The sequence below is a fragment of the Nicotiana tabacum genome, chromosome 10 (assembly GCF_000715075.1).
Source record: "Nicotiana tabacum cultivar K326 chromosome 10, ASM71507v2, whole genome shotgun sequence".
NCBI lineage: Eukaryota > Viridiplantae > Streptophyta > Magnoliopsida > Solanales > Solanaceae > Nicotiana > Nicotiana tabacum.
Window position 1 is genome coordinate 165,253,717 of NC_134089.1, and position 14,767 is coordinate 165,268,483.

Consider the following 14,767-nt stretch of genomic DNA (forward strand, 5'->3'; position numbering starts at 1 on the left):
ATGAGCTAACTGTTGAATGTTTAAGAATAGTCTAAATCTGCTAACATGCTTTTTGAGACATGATAATCATCCAACAATAACGAACTAATTGGACAGAGTTACTACACCATTTATTTATTTTTTAGTAATACATAGACAGTTCGTCCACTAAGGTACTGTCAGATGTTCCATTATATCTATTAAACAACTACATGATTCTGATATTAGGAAGCTAAATAATGTACATATACAAATAAAATTCAGAATATAACTAAGATAAATTCAGAACTTCAACTCTTCATTTCATATTCATGCTTCATGTTTCAGTTTACAGTAACCAGCGTGTTAGTTGTGTACCTGATATTGGAAGCAAAAAAAAAAAAGATCAGCAGGAATGCAGTAGCATACAACAACAGCAACACCCATCAACAGATTTAAAAACCGAGCAGAAATCCAGCAACAACCAGTGAAGTAGTAGCAAATAACCAACCAAACTCAAGGAAACAAATCAAATGAAAATCCCGAAACACCAACAACAATCAACGGGCAGAAACAAAGTAAATCTTTTTTAGATTGAAAGACCAGTTAATGTTTAACCCTTAAATCTTGACCCCTCTGTATGTCCAGTGTATGCCGATTGTATATCAGGTATATACTACTCTCTCTTTCGAATCTCCTTCGAAATTTTTTCTCAATATTCAGCCAATCCCCTATCCCCTTTCAATATTTTCGGAAATCTCTCTCAATATTTTCGGAATTCTCCCTCTATTTTCGGAATTCTCCACCCTTTCCAATATCCAGACCCCTTATTTATAGCCAAACTTCAAGCATTTAAAATTAAATCTCACTATCTTCTACCCATCCCCCTTTAACTTCCCACTACCTAATGTTTTATCCCCCACTATATTAAACAATGTATTAATTCCCCATCATTATGTCTTGTCCCCCACTACGTATTATTTTAATATTATTTAAATATTATTTAATACTTAGTGGACAGAGCACTCATTAATTATTTTTAAGGCTCCTTTAAAATCCTGAAAATGCCCTTGAAAATACTGCAATTTACCATTCTATCCCATCAGCTATAACCAATTCACCTAATCAATCTAACCAAAATATAGCAGCTATAACCAATTCTTAATCAAATTCAATCAACAAATTCAAACTAAATGATGAACAACAAAGAAACAACTGGAATTATTTTGATTGGACAATTTTTTTAAACAACAAACCTACCTTCAGATTCAACAACAACAAACAAGTATATTCAAATTACTGGGTTCAAATTCAAATTAAACTTAAACGGAATAAATAAACAGATTCAAATCACTAAACTCAATAATCAATTGAACCTCAAACTAAATCTAACAATATTGCAACCAAGATGAAGGATTCAAGTTATCAAACTAACACACTTCTATATTAAAACTAAATTCTTTTAAATGAATAAAAACAAACTGAAGAAATAATCAAGAAACGATAAACCACGAACAAGAAAGAAACAAACATACACTGATTTCGGATCCGAGAATATCAAGCAAAATACGGACAGAAATAAAACTTAAACCAACTAACTGGATCATAACAACAACGAACTCAAACGGAAACCAATCTGCCCGGAAACTTTGAAACCAAAACAACTCGAATCTGCCCGAAAATTTTGTATATTTTCCGGTTGATTTTAGGCGACGAAACTGGATGACGAAGACGACCACGAACCGGATGACGAAGACGACCATGAGCCAGATGACGAAGACGACCACGAGTTCGCCGGACTGCTGCTAGCGTGAGGAGCAGATGTGTTGAAGGGCCAGAAACTGGACAAAGCAGCAGCAACAATGCGGGGAGCAGGCTTGGCGACGGAGACGGGAGGTTGACGACGAGGAGATGAAGCAGCTGGTGAAGCTGCACGCAACAGTGGCAGCGCTGGGCAGTCCGTCGATGGCTGGAAGACAAAGCAGGAGGGGGGTCGTTCATGGCTGGTCGTTCAGCTAAGGAAGATGGACGACGGGGCAGCTGCTGCGTCCATGGCAACGTAAAGACGAAGCAGAAGAAGGTGAAAGGGTCGCCATTGACGGGCTCGAGCTCGACTAGAGTTGTCGAAGACGAAGAAGATGAAGGATGGTCGTGGGGCTGCTCGTGTGTGTGTGTGTGTGTTGAAGGAGAAGAGGTGGGGGGAAGGGCAGCCATGGTTGAGCTCGAGCTCGAGCTCGGCTGGAGAAGGTGAAGGGATGGTGGTTTGGAGAAGAAGAAGGAGAAAGAGAGGGGGCGGGTGTTTAGGGTTTTGGGTTTGGAAAATGAAAAATGAAAAAATGGGAAGGGGGGGTAATTCGTTTGATTGTTGGGCAGACTGGGTCGGGTTCACCCGATAAGGGTTTGGTTAAGGGGTTATCTGGCTTTGGGCTGGTGGTTTAAAATTGAAGAAAAGGCCCAATCCGATTTTCTTCTTCTTTTATTGCTTCTTTTTTCTTCTTTTATTTTTCTTAAACTAAAACTAAATTCTAAAAATCCTAAATTATCCTATATAACTAAATTAATTTATAAAAGCGCTGATTAACTATTAATAACAATTAACACACAATTAAATAGCAATTACGATAAAATCTCACAATTTGGACATTAAATGCTAAAAATGCAACGTACATATTTTTTATGATTTTTGTTCTTGTAAAACAAACTTAATTGCTCCTAATTGTAGAATTAAATCCTAAATACAAATGCGGCATATTTTTGTATTTTTTTATTAATTTAACAAATAAACATGCACAGACAAAATGCAAAAAATACAAGAAAAATAACATAAAATTCACAACAATTGCAAACAATCAAAAAAAAATTGTTTTATTTTTTTGGAATTTTTTGGGAATAATTCTCATATAGGACAAAAATCACGTGCTTACACCACGCTCTAACCGAAAATACTTTGTCGTTGTTCACTCGCATTTCTTACCTTACAACCGTGGCCAAAAATTCCAAAATGGTCCCTCAAAGGATATATCATCATTTTTCTCTACCTCCCGGTCGACCACTGGTATTGCCGCCGACACTTGAAGAGATCACCCTTGGTGATTGTATCATCAAGAGGGACTTCAGTATTGAGAATCCTCCCAATGTCGAAGGTCGATGTGAGCACGTATCCTGGTACATTAGCCTGATAACGGAGCAGCTCATCAAGGATGTTAGGAGGGATTGTCGATGGGGGGACGAGGTCGAGATTCAGTTCCCGGAGCCTGACGAAAGCATAACTACTCACAAGGAGGGGTTTTTGAGTGTTTACACTTACCCCTTCACACTGGGTCCCCTGGACCCGGTGGTGATCAACTTTTACAAAACATACAAAGTCACCCTCGGCCAAATCCACCCTTCGTTCTGGCGTATTGTTATCATGTTGCGGTACTTCTCTGAGAAGGCTAAGGGTTTAGAATTCACCCTCATCCATCTAATTCAGTTGTATCGGCCCAGTTATTGCGAGGACTCATCAAGCTGTAGCGTCGAACCACGAAGTCCTTCTTCGTCAGTACCGATGAAACCAAAGATTGAGGCTGGATGAGCCTATTTGTTAGAGTCAGGAATTCGGACATCATCCCCGAGGAAAAAATGTCGTTCCTGGAGAGGTGGAATTTTAACCGTAATTGGAGTTCGCATTTTCTTCATTTCTACTCTTGTCTTTTCATTTTTCATAGCTTACTCATCTTTCTTTTGGCAGCCGATACTTGGTCGCCCTTGGCGGTGCCCGACCTTGAGGATCGGGTTAGGAAACTAGCTGACACATCCTCTTATGGCAAGCCTAAGTGGCGTGATTTGGCGAAGGGCAAATGGGAGGCCAAGAACCACGACCTCGGAGATGAGGCCGACCCCGCCCGGGGAGACAACCAAGATTTCAAATCCAAAGCCTGAGAAGGACAATAAAAGAAAGAGGGTCTCGAATCCCAAAGACCCCCAAGACAGGAAAACCTCCACTCGAAGGCTGCAAAAAAGGTTTGCTCAAACGGACGCAGACTCAGCTCATAACTCCCCGGATGGTGAGGATAATGATGAAGAAGAACCGGTACTGGTGGCTCAGACCAGGAAGCCATTTGAGGTTGCCAAATCTTCCGAACTAGAAAGCCCACCTTGTGGTGAGGATGCCCGAAGGGAAGAGATGGGCAAGGCCCTCATATCTCCGGAGGTTGAGATTGTCCCTCCGTTTTCAACAAGTATACCAGAAGGGGTAAACGCTAACCCCCAAGGATAATGATAACGCCTTGAGTGAAGAGCTCGGGGCCGCGACAATAGGTCATTCCCTTTCATTGCCAACCTATTCTGTGTGTGTGTGGGAGGGGGGGTAATCAAGGAAGCTAACACTTTGCATATGCCCGAAACAAATAAGGTCATTAAGGACGATCCTTTCCAGAGTTGCTATGATGGAGTTGAGGGTGCCTATGACTTCAATGATGCATCCTCCATTTTTTAAGAGGCCCAGCGTCTCTTTTCCCGGGTAAGGATCTGCCCTTTAGTATTGTGATTTTTTTTCTCTTATCATTCGACTGACATGCCTTTATTTCATGTATAGGTTGTTGCAAAGTTCAAGGCTGAGCTGAAACAATGTGAGGTCGATCTCAAGAGAGTCTTGTGCAGATTGAAGGCCTTGAGGCTCCTTTGTAATCAGAAGGAAGAGGAGCTTAAGGACTTCTGAATTGCTTTGGCCAAAGCTCAAAAGAGTTAGTCCGAGCTGGACGAGCAGGTAACTTTGATTTTAATAGAGTTTTTCATTCTTGTCCCTGCTTTGGAGGCTAATACTTTGATGTCTTAGCTGCAACAAAAGTTGGACATGATCGGGCAGCTCCGGGGCGAGGTGAATCAGGTTCGGGCTAATTTCCATCACTAGAAGAGGAATATGGATCAACTTGCTGCTGATAAGGAAGCTATTACGGCCCAACTGGCCTCGGCTGAGGCTACACTACGAGATGTTGAAGCTAAGGGCCTAGCTCAGGCTAGAAAAATCGAAGGGTTGGAGGCCGGACTGGTTAAAGCCCGAACTGAAGCTGCATAGGCTAAGGCCGAGGCTGCACAAACTAAGGCCGAAGCTGAGAAGATGAAGATTGCGACCGATAAATCCATCAACATATACCAGATAGAAGCCACGACCGTTCAAGATGAGTTGAGGGCGGCCTCCAACCGGGCAAAATAAGGCAGTGAATTGGCTAAGTATCAAGCCCAGAGGGAGACTCTCGAGGAATTCCGTGCTCGAGGATTTGACCTTGTAGAAGAGATAGCCAAAGCACTAGCACGGGAAACTGATGCTAGGTTTCTTGTCTCCTCTGATGCTGAGGACGTGGTAAGTGGCTCCGGGGAAGAGGAAAGTGAAGAAGATGCTTCTAAAGGGGAAGAGGCTCTAGAAAATAAAGCTACCGAGGATGAAAATGGCACTTCCGAGGACGTGGCCCCGAAAATAGATTAGGTTTCTATTTTTGTATAAGGCTCCTTTGTTGTAATATGCTTTGTAAATTTCCCGGATGAATATAAAGTAGCTTTTTGCTCCGTTCTTGATTTATGCTGAACTTTTATTTTGTCGCTATTCATAAGAATTTTTTATGATTCACATGTTAATTTCGAGTATTGGTTTGGACTCGCAATAAGCCCTTTGGCTTTTATTGCCCGAGGTCGTTCCCCTTAGGGTTTTAGATGATCCCCGAGCCAAACTTAAAGTCAAATTACTGTGAGTTCGGGGCCTTTGGGTCCAAGTTAAATGAGATCGGGGTCTCATATTCTCATAGGTCTTTGACCCTGTCTTTTCTTTTAAACTGGCCCTTAAGCTCTTTTTTAGGTTGGCCCTTAGGCTCTTTTAGGTTGGCCCTTAGGCTCTTTTTAGGTTGGCTCTTAGGCTCTTTTAGGTTGGCCCTTAGGCTCTTTAAATTGGGTCGTTTCGGCCTCCAAAAATGGCTATATAGTTTTCCCTCACTTCGGCTGAAAGACTTAATGAAATTTTAGTTATGTCTTAGCATTTATTTTGTACCCGTTGGGTTTTTTGAAGGCTCGACATATCAGAACCTTATTAGTCATTTTGTTTGCTTGGACATAATCGAACGTCTCTTAAGGGTTTTCTGAAGGCTGGTGTTATCGAATCCCTTATATTGTTCGAGGGTTGATTCATCGAAGCCCTTAGTTTGTTCGATGGTTGATTTATCGAAGCCTTTAGATTTTTCGGGGGCTGAATTTTTTGAGGCCCCTTCTATTTTTCTTTTGCCGGGGGTAGCATGATTTAACCGGTTTTTCAATGTTTGAAGGCCTTTAGTTTTATAGCGAAAATCGGACATCTCTAAATCGCATTATGTTGGTCGTAGCCTTTATGTGACCGTAGTCTTTAATATGGTCGTGGCCTTCGGGTATGTCACTTGGACTTGTTTCCCGATAACTCTTTGAACTTGTTCGAAGAGTTAGTCCCCGAGTATAGTGGCATTGGCCTTTGTTTCGAGGGAGGTGCCTCTTTGAGGTCTTATGGGTCCGAGTTTTCGATAACTCGGACGTGTTGTCTGTCAATGACAGTCCCCGGGTATTTCTGGGTGTTTTGGCCCTTGAGCCACTTCCCGTAGGATTGTAAGTCGTATGAGATACAAAGTGTTTTTTGATATAACCAGAATGCTTCTTTAAATAGTCAATACATGTGTACACGCTTCGCCATTGGGGCTCGATTATTCCATATGAACACAATTCATTTGATCGTTTGGCCCGTTAGAAAGTTCTCCTGCCGAGGCCCTCTTAGGCGCGAAATGTATTCCCTGGAGCTATAACCTCCGAGGGTGATGCACCCCCAAAATTCGAGGTTGATTGAAAAAAAGTCTTGAATACTCGTTGATTGACCCTTGGGTAGCATATATGTATTGCCTCGTTAAAAACCTTTCCAGTAAAACCCATCTGGGATAAAACTCGATCTAAGGGAAAAGAGTGCAACGCATGCTTTCAAACCCAAGGTCTTTGAGCTTAGCAGTAATATCGCTTGAGCATTGATATATTCCAATTATTTATTAATTGGTCGCCTTCCATTGTGCTGAGTTTGTAGGATCCTTTCCCTATGACTCCGAGGACACGATACGGTCCATCCCAATTGGGACATAGCTTCCCTTCGTTTGAGTCTCGAGTGTTAAGAGTGACTTTCCTCAGTACTAAGTCCCCGACTTTGAAATATCAAAGGTTTGTCCTTCTATTGTAATACCTTCTGATTCATTGTTTTTACGCGGCCATTCATATTAATGCAGCCTCACATTTTTCATCTAGTAGCTCGAGAGAAGTGGTCATTGCTTCGTGATTTGAGCCTTTGGTGGCATGCTAAAACCTTGCGCTAGGCTCCCCGACTTCGACTGGGATTAAAGCTTCGAATCCATATACCAAAGAAAATGGGGTCTCCCCCGTACTTGACTTCGATATTGTTCGGTATGCCCATAATACCTCGGGCAACACCTCTATCTATTTCCCCTTTGCATAATCTAGACATTTATTCAAGTTTTGGATAACGGTTTTGTTAGTGGACTTGGCCTGTCCTTTTGCACTTGGGTGGTAAGGTGCTGATAGGATCCTTTTGATTTTATGGTCCTCGAGGAATTTTTTCACTCTGCTGTCGATGAACTGTTTTCTATTGTCACATGTTATTTCGGCGGGTATCCTAAACCGGCATATGATGCAGTCCCATATGAAATCGATGACTTCTTTTTCTCTTACTTTCTCGAAGGCCTGTGCTTCAACCCATTTTGAGAAATAGTCAATCATAAACAAAATGAATCTAGCTTTACCTGGCGCCGTTGGTAGGGGGCCGACAATGTCCATCCCCCATTTCATGAATGGCCATGGGGATAGAACCAAGTGGAGTTGTTCACCGGGTTGATGAATTATTGGTGCAAATCTCTGGCATTTATCACACTTCCGAACGAACTCCTTGGTATCTTTTTCCACGTTGTCCCAATAATATCCTGCTCTGATCACCTTACAAACCAGAGAGTCTGCACCAGAATGGTTCCCACAGGAGCCTTCGTGTATTTCCCATAGTACATAATCTGTATCCTCGGGTCCCAAGCACACTGCTAGTGGTCCATCAAATGTTCTTCTGTATAACGTTCCATTTTCATTGAGCGAGAATCGAACAACTTTGGCTTGGAGTGTTCTTGACTCCTTTGGGTCCGAGTGGAGCTTCCCATGCTTTAAATAATCGATGTACTTGTTCATCCAATCCCATGTTAAGCTTGTCAAGTTAATCTCTGCATGGCCTTCTTCGATCACTGACTTTGACAACTGGATGACAGCCCCGGGGATGATATCTCTTCTTCGACTAACGATCCCAAGTTTTCTAGTGAGTCGGCCTAGCTATTCTGTTCTCGAGGTACATGATCCAATGTCCATTCCTTAAAGCAGTGCAGTGTTATTTGAAGTTTGTCCAAGTACCTATGTATTCGATCGTCTCGAACCTCGAAGCTTCCGTTTACATGGTTTAGCACCAAAAGGGAATCACACTTTGCCTCGATGACCTCAGCTCCAAGGCCCCTGGCTAGTTCAAGACCTGCGATCATGGCTTCATACTCGGCCTCATTGTTAGTCAATTTAGAAGTTTTGATAGATTGCCTAATAACACTGCCCGTAGGCGATTTCAAAACGATGTCGAGCCCGGGCCCTTTCACATTCGAGGCACCATCCATGAAGAGGGTCTAAACCCTCGCCGATGTATCCGTTTTTAACAACAGTTCCTTTTCTACTTCGGGTACGAGGGCAGGTGCGAAGTCGTCCACGAAGTCTGCCAAAAATTGAGACTTGATAGTCGTCCAAGGTTGGTATTCAATATCATATCCTCCAAGTTCGATGGCCCACTTGGCCAATCTGCCTGATAATTCAGGCTTATGTAAGACATTTCGAAGTGGATATGTAGTTAGTACACATATAGGATGACATTGAAAATATGATTTTAATTTCCTAGATGCACTTATTAATGCAAGAGCTCATTTTTTCAAATGTGGATACCTGGTTTCAGCATCCCCTAGGGTTCGACTCACATAATAGACAGGAAATTGCGTACCTTGCTCTTCTCGAACAACCACGCCACTTACCGCTACCTCTGACATGGACAGATACAAGTAAAGTGTTTCACCTTCTTTCGGAGTATGGAGCAAATGGGGGCTCAAGAGATACCGTTTTAATTCTTTCATGGCTCGCTGGTTCTCCGGGGTCCATGCGAAGTTACTCTTCTTTTTAAGCAGGAAGAAGAAATAATGGCTTCGATCTGATGATCTCGAGATGAATCAACCCAGGGCAGCTAGCTGCCCGGTCAGCCATTGCATGACTTTCACATTGTTCACCATAGTGATTTTCTCAATGGCTTTAATTTTATCGGGATTGATTTCGATGCCCCTGTTTGATACAATAAAGCCCAAGAACTTGCCCGAACTGACTCCAAAAGTGCATTTCTGAGGGTTGAGCTTCATGTTATATTTTCTAAGGATGTCAAATGTTACCTGCAAATGGGTCAAATGGTCCTATGCGCGCAGGGACTTAACTAGCATATCATCAATATAAACTTCTATGGATTTTCCTATTTGATGCTCGAACATCCTATTAACTAAACGTTGATATGTGGCCCCTACATTCTTTAGCCCGAAGGTCATTACATTATAGCAGTATGTACCAAACTTCGTGATGAATGAGTCTTTTCCCGGTCCTCCGGGTTCATTTGAATCTGATTATACCCAGAGTAAGCATTGAGAAAGTTCAGAATCTCGTGGTCAGCCATAGCATCAATCAAATGATAGATGTTGGGCAATGGGAAAGAATCTTTAGGGCGTGCTTTATTCAGATCTTTGTAATCTACACATATTCTTAGTTTATTCCCCTTTTTAGGGACTACCACTACGTTAGCTAGCCATTTGGGATATTTTACTTCCCTAATGGATCCTATTTTGAGAAGTTTGGTTACCTCTTCCTTGATGAATGCATGTTTTACCTCAAATTGAGGTCTCCTCTTCTGCTTCACTGGTTTAAACCTGGGATTGACACTTAGTTGATGGGTAGTTATCTCCGGTGGAGTTCCTGTCATATCTATATGGGACCAAGCAAAGCAATCAATATTATCGGTGAAAAATTGAATAAGTTTTTTCCTGAGTTCGGGGGTTAACCTCGTCCCCAGGTATACCTTTTGTTCTGGAAGATGCTCGATCAATATGACCTGTTTGAGTTCTTCAATCAAAAACTTTGTTGCATCTGATTCTTCGAGGGCAACGAAAGTTTGAGGGGTGAGGAAATCTTCTCCTTCACTCTCATCCATCTGTTCATCAGACATTTCTCCCCCGGGCTCAATCTATGGCACGGGCTGTGATTGCTATTTGGTCACATGTTCGTCCTTTGACTTCTCCGACGTTGATGGAGTCGACATCGTTACTTAGTCATGCACTGCAAATATTTCCTTGGTCGCATGCTGCTCTCTATATACTACTTCCATGCCATCCTTTGTTGGGAACTTCATCATTTGGTGGAGGGTCGATGGTACCGCCCTCATACTATGGATCTATGGCCTTCCGAGCAAAGTATTGTATCTCATGTCACCTTCGATGACATGAAATTTGGTGTCTTGTATGGTTCCGGCCATGTTGACGAGGAGAATGACTTCTCCCTTGGTTGTTTCACTTGACATGTTAAAGCTATTCAAGACCCGAGACGCCGGTATGATTCGATCAAGCAGCCCGAGCTGCTCCACGACCCTGGACCTGATTATATTCTCCAAACTACCTGGATCCACGAGAATACATTTAACTTGAACTTTATATAAAAGGATAGAAATTACCAGTGCATCATTGTGAGGTTGAGATAAAGCCTCAATATCTTCCTCGCTAAATGTCAGGGTGTCCTCAGGCAAGTAATCCCTAGTCCATTTTTCCCTTGTGATGGATACTTTGGTGCGTTTGAATATTGGTCCCTGCGGGACATCGACTCCGCTGATGATCACGTGAATGACATGTTGGGGTTCTTCTAGTTCACTATTCCTGCCTGCATCCCTCTCCTTGAAGTGATTTTTAGCCCGATCACTTAGGAATTCTCGAAGGTGGCCCTCATTGAATAACCTAACCACTTCCTCCTTTAGCTGTCTGCAATCCTCCGTTCTGTGCATATGTGTGCCATGATACTTGCACATCAAGTTCGGGTTCCTTTGGGAGGGATCGGTATGTATTGTCCTGGGCCCCTTAGTATCTTTAATTCTCTCAATAGCCGAGACGATCCCTGATGCATCTATGCTGAAATTCTATTTTGATAAACGGGGGGCTTCGATAGGGTCGACGTGCTTGTCAAACCCGTTCTTGCTCATGAGCCCCTGAAAACCTGAACCTTGGTCACTTCTTCGATCTCCCGAGAGGTATTGTGTCTTGGACTCTTATTTCTCTGATCATATGGTTGATATTGTTCCTTATTGAATCTTGATCCCCTGTCTGTGTCCCTTGGGGGCTTGGCTGCAAAACTGTTTGGGTGAACTGAGCTCGAGGGGGCTCCCAACTAGTCGTCCTCAACCCTAATTTTTGATTGATACCGATTGTGCACATCCGACCATATCACAGCTGGATACTCGATCAAGTTCTGCTTTAGTTGTTGAGACACTATCGAGCTTCTTTCATTCAAACCTTGCATAATGGCCCAAACTGCCCAGTCATCGGAGACCAGGGGTAGTTCCATCCTTTCCATCTGAAACCGGGACACGAACTCCCTTAGCATTTCGTCGTCCCTCTGCTTTATCTTGAATACGTCTGATTTTCTTGTGGCCACTTTTATGGCCTCGTCGTGTGCCTTTACGAAAACATCCGCTAACATAGCAAATAAATCAATAGAGTTAGGAGCTAAGTGTTGAGACTAGATCATAGCTCATTTTGATAACTTTTCCCCAAACTTCTTTAACAATACCGATTCTATTTCGGCGTCATTCAAGTCATTTTCTTTGATTCCACAAGTGTACGACGTAATATGTTCATTAGGGTGCATTGTCTTATTGTACTTTGGTACATCGGGCATGCAAAACTTCTTGGGAATGGGCATCGGAGCCGCACTCTAGGGGAAAGGTTTTTGTATAAATTTTTTGGCATCTAGTCCGTTCAAAACTAGAGGTGCTACCGGTATTTAGTCCACCCGAGAGTTGTAAGTTTCCACCTTTTTATCATTGTCTTCTCTCCTCTTTTCTCTTGACTCGATTCTTTTTGTCAGTTCCTCGAGCATTTTCATGTTTGTGGGGTCAGTCCCCGTGTCGCTTTCATCAGGCCTTTCAAGCAGAGGTTCGTGATGTGTGTTTACTGGTTCGGCGGTGTTAGGAGTCCTGTTCAAACTTTGGAGTTGAGCAATGATGACTTGTTGAGCTTGCAGTATCTCGAATAGCACCTGGAGGCTGACTCCTCCTTCTTCCGGTCCTCGTGTTTCCTGGCCTCCGGCCTGGGCTTCCCTGCGTCCATTCCTTACGGGGTCTGTGCCAGCTTCCGTGTTTATAGCGTTGTGGGAGCTGATTTCAACTGGCTCCACGTTTGGCACTCCCTCAGGGTATACAGGTGGTACACTGAGCCCTATTCCGCTGTTTTCTCCAGGTCCTTCACTGTCATGAGCAGGTGCATTTTGTGTGCTAGACATATTTTGGCCTGAAATCAAAAAATCTTTGACAAGAAAAAGTGTGAAGAATAACGTGTGTTATCAGAAAACTAGCACTAAAATAATCACTATTATCTTTTGCCCCACGGTGGGCGCCAAACAGTTTACCCGAAAAATGTGAGTAATAATTAAAGAGAATTTGTGGTTTTAAAGATACATAATATATTCTAATACTAGTGATTAAACAAGTAATATTGAGCTTAAGTGAGAAGAAATGATGAACCAAATCAATGTTGCTAAAACAGTAAGGGCCTCGAGTTCGTCTATCCAGGGACCTCGAGGTCAGCTAAGACCAAAAAAGTATGAACAATAAAGTAAAAGCAATAAAGCTGAAGAGTAATTGTTGAGCACGTTAAACAAGAAAAGAATAAGAATATTATATTGTTGTGAATAATCTGATGGTTACAAAATGATTGGGGTCCCCTTTATATAAGAGGAGAAAACTCCAATATAGTACATTGCTCATAAAGGTAAAGAATCCTATTGGTATAGGTGTATGACGGTCTAGTACGGACCTGTACTATTTTGTACAACTCTTATCCTATAATTAATGCCCAAGTCCACATGTTCTTGAGAAATTCTCGCTCTTTCTTGATTGACTTCGAGATTATGCTGTCCTCGATGCAGGCCGTGTCAGGCCTTTGATCAGTTTCCTCGAGGTAGGTGTCCCTTAGCCGGATCTTCCCTATGCCTCGAGTCTCTTGGACTCGAGCCTATAGCCCGATTTAAGACTCCAAAATCATACTCCTCGATTTTGACCGTATACAATTTCATATACTAAAATATCTCATTATTCTGTAGGTTACTGCTGCATCGACGACCCCTTCTACCGAGCCTGCCAACCTTACTGACGATCATGCTGCAGCTCATCCTCCGATAAAGAGGCGTCGTAATGAGGATGATCTTGATAGTGTAGAGGGGAGGGATGGGATGTGCCTGAGCCTAGCGGCTGATTTAAAGCATAAAGGTTGTGGTACACATTGATTTTTTTTTATTTTATGTACATATGACAATCAGTAAATAATAGCAACTTTATCTATGGTTTAGCATTGTATGTGCATTATATTTTATTTCTCGGGTTCTTTGTTATTTTAATTGTAAAATTGGGTAAAACAAACATAACAACTTAACATAATTTAAATTTGATACAACTAATAAAAATACATGACACGGAAAATGTAAAGCTAAAATACCACACTCAACACATACATGTGTCTGTTTAGTCACTACCGTCCATTATTCTCTGCTCAAACCACTTAAATTTCTCTTCCATTTTATTTTTTTCTTCTTCCGCCTCTTTTAATTTCTCCTGCAGTGGCGTAATTTGTTGTTGCATTTCAGAGATCTGGCAATGGTATTTAGCATTCATATTCCAAACATACTGCAAAAATTAATTTGTAGTATTCTTGGCTAATCGGGGTCATCATACTAGTCCTCAAACATACAATGATTTCTGGCATTGCCTCCAAACCTGTATAGACACATCCAGTATCTGTCAACATTACCATCGGACCAACATGCCTTCATAATCGCATGTTTGCCACAATATCACCTTGGTTGGTCATTGCGTCCAGACATTTGTTAATACAAGAAAATTGAAAAATTTATGGAAAGTTTTGCTATTTGTTTTGGTTAAGCACAAATAATAACTAAAATGCATTAGTCATTTATAGCCAAGAAGAAAACATATAACGTGGTATGTAACCGCGCTATGCTTCGCGTGCTAATGATTCTTTACAATACTATACATCTTTTCCAAAAGACAGCTTTTCCAGAATGGCAGCTTTATCAGGTCGACAAGACAATACACATAATGTGGTATGCAACCGTGCTATGCTTCGCGTGATAATAATTATTTCGAATATAAGAAAGCTTCTTAAACTAAACCAAATAATATGTATTTCAAAGGCCTTTTGAATAAACATTATGACATCTATTAAAAATATGCCACTACGTGTATTAATGTTAAATATCAAAAAGATTATTGTGAAGGTTATTTTTTTCTAAAATGGTTTATGTTAGATTGTTGTACTGAAGTATTAAAGTTAAATATCAAAAAGATTTAACAGCAATGGAAATATAATTTTATTTCATACATTCTTCAAGATAAACAAGTATATACACTTATTACAACCACATTATGGAAACAAAATAG